We start from the raw sequence: 11,990 nt of genomic DNA, 5'->3' as shown, positions 1-11,990 counted from the left end.
AGAAATTAAAATATAAAATTTCCAAGAAAATGGGAAGAATGAAGGGGTAAGGGAGGACAAATAAACAGATAGATGTTAAGGTGGAGATGAAGAGGGAGTTGAGGAAGGAAAATTTAAATTAAGGGTGTTTTAAAGAGCCACAAAAGAACATATCATTTGATATAGTTCATATATTTTCTTATTAATATAAAAGAGATTATGTGGAGTTTTCCTAAATAGAGCATTATGCACCTCCCAAAAACTGTCCCTTGTTATATAAAAAGCCTTCCATCAAGTTTGTGATACTTTCCATCAAGATGTTGTTCAGAGGAACACTTGAGAGTGCCAAAACAACATAGGTGATTGACATTGTTCTTAGTTGCTGTCATGGTTTGATTGAAAAATGCACCATAAGTTCAAATGTTTAAATACTTAGTCCTCACTTGGTGTCACTGTAAAATTTGGAGGTACGGGCACTCTGGAACAAATATGTGCACAGGCATGAAAGCAAGCTTTCCATTTTTGTCCTTTACTTCCTACTTGTGGTTCAAGATGTGAACCATGAGAGGTTCCTCCAGACACCATGCCTTCTCTCCACTATTATGGACTCTAACCCTCAAGAACCATAGGTCCAAATAAACCTTTTCTTCTAGTCATAATTTTTATCACAAAAATATTACTCAAACTCATACAGTTCACCTCCAGAATTTTATGGTGAGATTCTATGCAGAATGACATTATGAACATTCATTTAAAAAATGTAAAGAAATCAAGTCACTATTGATCAGAGAGCAGGGAGACCATGATGGCTAGTTTTTACAGTACTGAATGGTGTTGTGTGAGCTTCTTAGGGGAGAAAAGCTACCAAATTTTTATCCAGCTGTGCACTTTGTGAATTACAATAAAGATCTTGGATGTAAGATTTGATCAACTTATGACAAGTAGAACAAGTAGCTATTTAAAATTAGGTTTAAAGTCTGTCCCACAGGAAGAAACATATGTCTGATGCTGTAGTGTGCCCCTAAAGCCAAATATTTCTGAGCTCTCATTTCCTAGGAGTCATCTTACTGATATTAATTTGTAAAATGGACTCCGTACCAAATTACACTTTAAATCAATATTTATCTACAAAGTGTACAGATTAGTGCAGCTCTTAGACCTCATTAGAGAAATTCCTTTGTGCAATTGATGGTGGCTGAAACAGAGAGACACAAAAGTTCAAAGTATTGGGAATAAATGTCAGTGGTGTGCTTAGCTGCAAATAGAGCATCTCTATAACATCTTGGTACTATGGCTCAGAGAAAATTCTAGAAGAAGCTCATGAAATTTGTAAAATTCATAGGTTGTTTACTACTCGTTCATGTCTTGTCTTTAGAAAACTATTTGTTTATTTTGTTACCCCATTTATTCACTGAATTCTGTGTATATTTTAGGTAATAATCCCCTTTTCAGTTTATAGGTACCACTTGTTCTAAGCACTCAGCTACTCATTAATTTGAATCTTTCAACATCTTTTTCTTACAAATTCTGAGAATCTCCCATTGCTAGATAATGGGGAATCATTCATGTGTGCCCAAGCCTGGGCAAGCAACCTATCCTCTATAAGCCAACTTGAAAGTAAAAAGCAGACAATGAAATTTTTATTCAATACAGACACATTAGAAAATAGAACAAGACACCCAGAGAACTATCTGAGATGTGTGCAGTCCTGAAATAAGACTAAAGATTAAATAAAGGGTAAAAGTTATGTACTCTGAAGCAGTCCTCTTCAAAGTGTGTCCCTGCCTACCATTGACCATAACTGAGTGCACTTTTTCATCCTATAAAAACTGTGCAAATTATTGTTTATGCAGAGAAGCTGCTACCCCTCCCTCTCCAATGAGGAACTCTAATGGAAAGTTCCATTCCTGGGGGTTCAAAATTTCAGTGCCACAAAGTCAAAGGAAACACGTACCTCTTAAGAACATCTTCACGGAGGAACACAATGGCACTGTATGGTCTATACCATGTCTAGAGAGCAGAGGAGCAGATGCTTAATTGTTTAGGGATTCAGATGTTTTTAGGTATAGATAGATGTTTTAATCCAATAGAGATGAAATATGATAGATATTGATTTACACTGGGAATTTTAAACTTACAAAGATAAAATGGTTTCTTCAAAGCTGTCAAATACAAATAGCCCAAACACTAAGATAGTGTATGCTGCCATGCTGACTATACCACTTTGGACCCATAACAAGGAACTAACTTGTGAAGCAGGTTTGTCACATCAAGCAGGGGTGTTTTTGTTCAGTGATGTATCACTGTGGGAGGATTTTCTAGCCACTGCTGACAGTAATAAACACCCACATCCTCAGCCTCCACTTTACTGATTTTCAGAGTGAAGTCTGTTCCTGACCCACTGCCACTGAACCTGTCTGGGACTCCTGAGGCACGGTTGGACATCCGATAGATCAGGAGATGAGGAGACTGTCCTGGCCTCTGTAGGTACCAACTCAAGTAAGTAATGCCATTACTATGTAGGAGACTCTTACTAGACCTGCAGGAGATGGAAACTGACTCTCCAAGACTGACAGGATTAGAGTATGCAGGCTGGGTCATCACAATATCCCCACTGGCTCCTGAAATAAGAGAAAAAATGGTTATGCACCAATCCGTGATACAATAAAGTGATTTATCATTCCTTTATTTTCTACCTATTGTTTGTGTGAATTTCTTTCATATTCTAAAACTGCTTAACTTAAAATATCTATGTAGAAAGAGCAAAGACGCTCTCTAGAAATCACCTGGACTGTCTGTCTTGGAACTTTTCAAAGTTGTCACAAATACATAGCTTCTCCTCCTTTCACCCTCAAAACCTCACAAGCCCATTCCTGAGGAACAAGAATGGCAGTCTCACTCATGGAAAGACCATGGGACACATCAGCAGGGAACCTAAGATCCCCATCCCTCCACATTCTCTTTCTGTATCTGTTTCTCTCCTTACCAGGGATCCAGAGCACAAGCAGCCCCAGGAGCTGAGCAGGGCACCTCATTCTGAGACCCTGAGATGAAGAGTCCTGTGTAGTGGAGACAGGAAGAAAATCTTGCTTTTGTCTTGGACTTGGAAGGAAAGGTCCTCCCTAGGGAGCAATATGCAAATGCCCTGGTTTGTTCAGCTGTATGAAAAGTGGAAAGCAGAGGGAACACCCACTCTCAGGAAAGAAGTGTTGTTACAAAGTGTTTCCTCTCTAGAAAATTTGATACAATTTTTTTTGCCAACTGTAACTGGGAGCTGTTAGACTCCACTGGGAAAGGTTGAATTTGCATAAAGGGAGGCTTACATATTCTGCTAGGTCCCAGGCATGCTAAAATAGCACCACAGAACAAATGCAATCATTTTCAAAACTCTTCAGGTTTGCTTTTTTTTTTTTTTTTTAGCATAGCATATGCCTGTGTAAGCTTACCTGATTCTTTTGTTTTAGGTTTCTCATAGTTGGGAAACCAATAAAGAAAATTTAATAGGCAAGTAATTCTCAGACAAATGACTCTGTGGTGGCCAGTTACCACAAGAATGTTGATACACAAAAGACTGAAAAGAAGAATAAATTTATGAAAACACATATATTATTCCCAATGGTTAGTTATTACATAGTCAAATATTTGATTAACTAAATAGAATTTCTACCACTTAGGCACAGTATACAAATGGGTAAACACAACAAGCTATGAGCTATATCAGAGTGGGAAGATTTAAACACTATTTGTTCTATGTATTCAAACACAAGAAATTGGGACAAAATTTCTGAGACTCAAGTCCTGAGGCCTCAGCTAAAGAATATGTGTTCTAAGAAATATAAAATATCTAGGAGTAATTCTATCCAAGCAAGTGAAAGACTTGATTGAAATAAAACTTCAGATATCTAGAGAAGGAGATTGGATGTGACATCGGAAGATTGTTGGTGGATCGGGAGAATTAACACAGTAAAAATGGCCATTTTACCAAAAGCAACTTACAGATTCAAAACAATCCCGATCAATATACCTACACAATTCTTTAAAGACATTGAAAGATCAATTCTTAACTTCATATGAAAAAACAAACAGAATAGTCAAAACAATCTACTACAATGAAAGGTCCTCCAGAGGAATATCCATACCTGATCTCAAGCTGTATTATAGAGCAACAGTAATTAAAACAGCACAGTACTAGCAAAGCAATAGGGTGGTTGATCAATAGAATTGAATCGAAGACCCAGAAATAAATCCACACACATAGGGACATTTGGATCTTGACAAAGTAGCCAAACCTCACCAATGGAAAAGATAGTATCTTCAACAATTGGTGCTGGTTTAACTGTCTTTTTCTCTGAGGTAATGTCTATCTTTGTTGCTCAGATGTGTTTCCTGTGTACAGCAGAATGATGGATTCTGTTTTCTCATCAATCCTTTGAAATTGTCTTTTTTATTGGGTAAGTCAATCAGTTGATATTGAAATGTATTAATAAGCAATGATTTTTTTAATTTGAAGTTGGGTGGTGTTAGTGTGTGTTTTGTCTGCTTCCCTTCTTTTGTTTTTGCTCATGTGGAATTCTTTATTTTCTCTGCTTTTTTGCATGTAGTTAACCTCTGTTGGTTGTATTTTTCTAGAATTTCTGTAATAATGGATTCGTAGATGGATACTGTTTAAATTTTTAGAAATGTGTTTTTTTTATCTTTGGTTGATGAGAATTTGGTGGGGTACAGTAGTCTAGGTTGGCATCTCTGGTCTCTTAGGGCCTGCACGACATCTAGCTAGGCCCTTCTAACTTTTAGTGTCTCTGTTGAGAAGTCAGGTATAATTCTGATTGGTCTGCCTCTGTAATGTCACCTGACCTTTTCCCCCCTTGCAGCTTCTTTGTTTGTAGATTTAATATTTTGATCATCATGTGGTAGAAGGATTCTGTTCTGATACAATCTCTGTAAGCTTCTTGTATATTTAATAGCATTTCTGTCTTTAGGTTATGGAAATTTTCTTTGTGGAGGGACTCTGAACTCCACTAATTCTACTGTACTCTTGAACTCTATTGTATTGTCTACAGGAACTCTTTTGTTTTCTCTCTCTCTCTCTCTCTCTCTCTCTCTCTCTCTCTCTCTCTCTCTCTGTCTCTCTCTCTCTCACTGTTCTTAAGTAGCTTCCCTTTTCTGTCTGCTATCAAGAGAGTTGAGCATAGAATATCTTTCACTCATTTTGTCAAATCTTTCTCTGATTTCTCACTTTGTCATCCCTTCAATTTGCAGTCATTCTTTGAGATTAAAGCTGTGATATCATTTTATTTTTATGTGGGTTGTATTAGTGTGTTTGTGTACTTGTCTAATTTTTGTTTTGCTTAAGTGAAGTTATCTATTTTCTATGTTTTCTTGGGTATAGTTTGTCTACTTGGGTTGGAGCTTGCCTTCTAGTATCTCTGTAGGGCTGGATTTGTGGATAGGAACTGTTTGAATTTGTTTTTGTCATGGAATATCTTGTTTTCCCCATCTATTGTTATCGAAAGATGTGCTGGATATAGTAGTCTGGACTGGCATTTGTGGTCTTTTAGGGTTTGCAAAACATCTGCCCAGACCCTGCTTACTTTTATGGTCTGTTCTGAGAAGTCACGTGGGATTCTGATTGGTTTGTCATTGTATGCTACTTTGCCCTTTTCCTTGATGCTTTCAATGTTGTTTCTGTGTTCTGTACATTTTGTGTTTTGATTATTATGTGGCTGGAGGATTTTCTTTTCTAGTCTACTCTATTTAGTATTCTGTAGGCTTCTTGTATGTTTAATGGTATCTATTGCTTTAAATTGAGGGAATTTTCTTCTATGATTTTTTGATTGTAGATTTGGTGTTTATTTTCTGGGCCTTGGCGCCATGAATATTCATTTCTTCAATTCTTATTATTCTTTGGTTTCTTTCTTTCATAGTGTCCTTGATTTCCAGGAAGTTTTTTTCAGGAACTTTTTAGATTTGACATTTCCTTTGATGGTTGCATCAAATTCTTCCATTGCATCTCATACACCTGAGAATCATTCCTCCATACCGTATATTCTCATGATGATGATTACCTCTGTAGTCCTTGTTTTATTCTCTGAGTCTTCTCTTTCCAAAATTTTTTTAGTCCTTTTTTATTGTTTCCACTTTGATTTTCAGATATTTAAGCAATTTGTTGATTTTCTTCACCTGATTGTTGTACTTTACTTAATTTCTTTCAGTGATTTATTCATGTCCTCTCTATATGCCTCTCTCATGGCCTCTCTAAGGCCACAATCTGTTTGACTGTTTCTTCTTGTATTTCTTTTCAGGATTTATTTTTATTCCTTTATAATCTTCATAAGAATTATTTGAGGTCATTTTCTTTTGTTTCAGATTTTTGTCCGAGGCTGATTGCTTTGGATAACTTGGTTCTGGTGATGCCATATTGCTTTAACTTTTATGTGTCTTTGAGCTGACCTTTGGCCATCTGGCTGTCTCTGGCATTGTGTGGTAGTATCTGGTGCCCTTCACTGACCACTGAGATAAGCTCATAGGTGAGTTCATATAGGCTGAGATCCGGTGACTTCAGGGACCAGGAGAACACTTTCATGGACTAGCTCGGTGACCTGATATCAGATCTACCTGTGTTCCATACCTTTTTGTTTCCTCTTCCAATGGAGTCTCAGCCACTGGTGTTTTGTGGCCTGCCATTCAGTCTGAGACACAGAACACAGTGTGCTGTGTGCCAGAGTGTGTGGCTAGGTAATGGAGACTGTGACCTCATGATTCCTTGAACCTGGGAACTTCTGAACTAGCCAGGTGATCTACAGTTTGATCCACTGTATTCTACACTGTGTTGTTATGGTTAAATTACCAGTATTGCCTATTAATTGCCCCATGTCGAGTGCCACTTGGTGTTAATTTATAAGTATGGCCTAACAATGTTTATTATTTGTCCTATAATTATTATTTTGACTGAAAACATGCTAGCAATCAATCAAGACACAGACACTGGTTACCCTTTAAAATAGCCTTAGTTCACCTGGTGCAGGGCAGACATAAATACCCTAAACAACTTCCCATAGTGGGGCAGGTATCCCATGGCATCTGTTTCTAATAATTTCTGTCAAGCTATCTCCCATCCATAATCTCCTATCCTTGGTAATGTTCTTCATCTGGGCCAAATCTCTATCTAGGCCGGCCATGTGCTCCTCCATCATCTAACCCATGATGATGCAAGCTTTTTTCCTCTCTTCTTCTCAGTTCTCTCTTCTTTCCGTGTTTCTCCCTGTTCCTCCAAGCCCAACCACCTTAGCCTCACCTATCCAATTTGCCCTGCCCAGGTGCAATGGCCTTTTATTATTTAGCATGAAAATACATCACACTAGCCCCCAACAATTTCCCTTTTCTGTCTAAATAAAAAGGCCATTTTTTATATATGGTAATAAATTATGAAAAATTATAAGAACTCATATTTAAGACTTGCATAATGTCTAATCCAAAGTATTTGGCAACCTTAAAGAAGATACTATCTGTTTTATCTTGGTGAGTCTAAAGTTTTGAACTAAATCAATATCTATCAAATTTTGAATCCAACAACCTAAATGTATCTATCTAGATCTAAAAGTGCTTTCTTAATGCTAAACAGCTAAGTTTAATACCCAGATCTAGCCAATGGACAGAACAGTCTCCACAGTAGAGTGGAGAGTGGGCTATGACTTTCTCACATACTCTGGTGCCTCACCTTTGACCATGTCCCCTGGAGGGGGAGACCTGGTAGCACTCAGAGGAAGGACAGCAGGTTACCAAGAAGAGACTTGATACCCTATGAGCATATACAGGGGGAGGTAATCCCCCTAAGGAACAGTCATAGGGGAGGGGAATAAGGGGAAAATGGGAGGGAGGGAAGAATGGGAGGATACAAGGGATGGGATAACCATTGAGATGTAACAAGAATAAATTAATAAAGGAGAAAAAAATAAAAAATAAAAGTTCCATATTAAATGTTTAAAAAATAAATAAATCTTTGAAAAATTTTACGCATATAAAACTTACAACTATGATCATTATAAAGTGTAAATTTCAATAGTGTTTCATAAAAAAATAAAATATAAAACTATCTGCTCTTCAACCTCATCAGAGACTTATGAAGGAACAAAATTAAGTACCTGAGTAAGCAGGAAGTGTTTTTAAAATGAAAAAAAAAAAAAGACAATTTTCTGCCTGAAAAGTCACCCAAAACTCTAAAACGTTAGAGCATCATCTTCAGCCTTCTGGCCCAATATATCTGGCAGACATATTTGTGAATTAAGAATTATTGAGGAACGGCTTACCCTGTCTTTTCAGAGTCTGGCTTTTGACTCTGCCTACCTCCAAGCTTGCACATTTTTAGGCAGAACTCTGTGGGGGAAATTAGGACACTTTTGCCAGTGGCTCTGTTGCCACACTTGAAGCCATCTCCACAAGGAGTTTCTTAGATACTCACTATATTCTTTATGTAGGCTGGGTGTTGTCAGGAGTTAACCTGTCTTATTGTCAAAGAATCCTTAAAATAATAGAAACATTTTAAAATGCCATATTCTGTAGGTCTCTGAGGTTTTTGAAGACCATATCTATTTTATCTTATCCGTCTATAGAATCATACCTATCTGTGAAACCTAGGATGTATGTTTCTGTAGTTGACGTGACCATGAGTTGATCAACTAACAATTGACTTGCATTAATTATTCTAAACAACCCGCAATAGCATTGTTAGAGTATTGAAAGTAAACCACATATTAATTGAGTTGTACGTGTATAATACCTCATATTAGAGTAGAAATATAATGTGTGAAGAATTAATATTAAATTTGAATTCTATTTCAATATATCAAAATTAAATTTAATTTTCATCAGTATAGAAAAAAATTATAGTAATGTTTTTTGCAAGCTTGGAGGTAGGCAGAGTCAAAAAATAAAATGAACCTTATTTGCGAGAAACAATTAAGGCCTTAAGTTAAGGAGTAGATATAATAATCTACTTTTTGGTTTTCATTCCTGTATATTCCTATATTCCACTTTTGTTTTTTTAACCCTTTCTCTATAGCTAAGAAAAAAGATGAAGGAAAAGAAAGAAATCCCTGAGTCTAACTACATTTTCTCTCTGAATAAGACCAAAAATAACTTTAACCAACTCCCAATGACAATAAACATCTATAGCCCAAGAAAACAACCAAAAACCTACCCAACACCTCTTAAGGCTTCTTCAAACTGATTTGGGGCAAATAATACCTATGTAGGGGATCAAATAAAGCTGGAAAATGGTTAAACAACCTAGGAATAATATTTGTGGTTCAGTCTGTAAATATTGAAAAGTTCTAGGCTTAATATTAAATCTTATGTGAGACAGTCTGAAATGTTGGACCAATTTGGATCAGGAACCTTCTTTTAAGCTGTTTCTTTCTGATGAGGAACAACAACCAAAGCCCTTGGCGATGCAATATGAATGATGCAGGATGTAAGCCTCTCAGCCTGATGAAGCACTGAATCCTGTCCAGTCTGATCTAGCATCACTGTCTAGTTCTTTTATTCTAAAAACGTATAATTTCTCACCAGCATTATACAGTCCTAAAACTATGAATGTACAAGGTGTGCAGGATACACAGAACTATTAAGGATAGTTCCCTGATCTTTACATGAGCAGAAGAAAGACATCTGTAAATCTTAATTCATGCCATATGAAGAATGGCTTCCACTAATAAATCATAAGGATTCTGTAACCACCAAGGAGCTTTGGCTATGCATAGACATTTATGTCTCAACCAGTCTCAGATCTATTCCCATTTAGTGAGATTAGCAACATAAGTTAATTGCTTGTTCTGCAGTTTGAATTCATGTAAACATAGACTGATGTAATTTAGCAGTCTCCCTTTTACACAGGTCTGCTTCATTCTGACCTCTTTCAAAGAGGAAAAATAATATCACCATTAAAAATGAACACAAAATTATTATCATATTGAAATCAGAACAAGATTGTATACTTCTACATGACCTTCTCTAGGCTCCCTGCCTTTCTTCCTGAACTATTTTAGAGAGGTTATGGAGAAGTGTGACTAAGACTAAGCCCATTGCAAATAAATTCATAAACACCAAAACAAAGCCAAAAAGATACCCCAGAGCTTTCTGCCATGGCACCTTGGAGAGGGACCATAGCAATTTTTATCCTATTATTTTTAGGCAGTTACTCCATTCCCTAGGCCAGGTTAGAAGATACCAGTCTCATAGGTCCATCTCCCACGTGTCTGCAGCCATCTCAGCCCTGTGAGATGTGTGCCCTGCAGGCAGCTAGGAGCTGTACCTAAAAAAATCTCTGGCCCATGGACACTCTCTAGGAGCTATTTCCCCTGTCAAACTATGACAAAATATGATTTTTAAGAGTGTGGATACCTGAATTTAATCAGGTGCCAATTTGTTGTAGTTAAACCACCATTATTAGTTAGGCACCAATTGTGGTAAATTTACCAGTATTGCCTGATAATTGCCCCTGGTTGAGTGCCACTTGTTCTGGTTAATTATCAGTATGGCCTAACAGTGTTTATTATTTGGTGCATAACTGTTATTATGGCAGTATAGTATATCCTGCTAGCAATCAATCAAGACAGACACATGTTATATTTTAAAATAGCCTTAGTTAACCTCGGACAGGGCAGACATTAATACCCTAAAGTATTTCCCATAGTGGTGCAGGTATCACATACCTGCTCCAATCCCATGCCAGCTGTTTCTAATAATTTCTATCAAGCTACTTCTCACCCATAATCCTGTATAATTACTAATCTTCTTCATTCAGGCCATGTTTCCTACCACAACAGCCATGTGCTTCTCCATTTTTAAACCAATGATGGTGCAACATTTTTCTATTCTCTCCTCTTTAGGTCTCTCTTCTTCCCAAGATTCTCCCTTTCTCTCAAAGCCTGGGAACCTTAGCCATATCAATTGCATTTTCCCTGCCCAGGTGTGATGGCTTTTTATTAATTAGCATCAAAATACATCAGAACAACTCCCAACACCATGTCATCCCTTTTCACTTGGGAAACAGTAGCCCTGGCATTTGAGAGCCCACAGTTTGGTCCTTAGGTTGATGTGTGGTCATGCTGTCCTGATGATCAGCCCTGTTCATAACAGCATTACTCATAATAGCCAGAATATGAAAACAGCCTAGCTGTCCATCAATTGGAGACCAGATAAAGAAAATGTGGTAAATTTACACAATGAACTACTACTCAGCTATTAAAAACAAGGAAATCTTGAAATCTACATGCAAATTGATGGAACAATAAAAGTTCATCTTGAGTGGGTAAGCTAGAACCAGAAAGATATACCTATTATGTACACACTTATAAGCAGATTTTAGCCATATGATCCATGAGAAGCTTATCCCCAATTCACAGACCCAAAGAAAATAGATAGCAATGAGGGACCAAAAGAAGATGCTTAAATCTTACTCAGATGGGGAAATAGAATAAACAGCAGGAGAGGTTGAATAGAAGAAACAAGGAAGGATAGGGAGCAAAAAAACAAATGAGTGTGGAGATCAAACCCGAGGAGAGTGAAGATGGGGAGTCAGAAGACCTACAGAGGGAAGGGAAACTGTGGGACCTGACATCTCTGACAAGCTGGAGACTTAAGACAAGGTAAGCTTCTGGGGAGATGTGGGGGTTACTCAAGCTGAGATGCTTAGTAACAGGGATCATGGAGTCTGAGGAGGACACCCTCTAAGTAGACAAGACTGTTAGTGGAGGGAGGGGAATCCCACCCACCCCAAAATATCTTTGACCCAAAAGTTACCCTGCCTACAAGATGGGAAAGGATGAAGATATAGAAAATATTGAGAAAATGTCCATCTAATTCCTGGCCCAATCTGAAACCCACTTCATGGGAGCGATCCGACCCTTGACACTATTAACAGTACTCTGCTATGCTTACAGACAGGAGCCTCCATTAGCTGTCCTTTGAGAGGCTTCATCCACAATCGGATCAAAACAGCAGCTGAGACTTAG

At 37.5% G+C, this 11,990-nt stretch overlaps 1 long non-coding RNA gene across 1 annotated transcript; it reads right to left on the bottom strand.

Annotated features, from left to right (window-relative positions):
* Positions 1–2,359: 2,359 nt before the first annotated feature.
* On the bottom strand, positions 2,360–3,158 carry LOC311594049. Its single transcript, XR_014777927.1, has 2 exons — positions 2,966–3,158; positions 2,360–2,600 (listed from the first exon to the last, which is right to left on the bottom strand). It is a non-coding gene; the product is annotated as an uncharacterized lncRNA (long non-coding RNA).
* Between the last annotated feature and the right edge of the window lie 8,832 nt (positions 3,159–11,990).

The sequence above is a fragment of the Acomys minous genome, assembly GCF_964271855.1.
Source record: "Acomys minous genome assembly, chromosome: 3".
Lineage (NCBI taxonomy): Eukaryota > Metazoa > Chordata > Mammalia > Rodentia > Muridae > Acomys > Acomys minous.
Note: the sequence above shows the minus strand (reverse complement) of the source record. Positions and strands in the feature narration are given on the sequence as shown.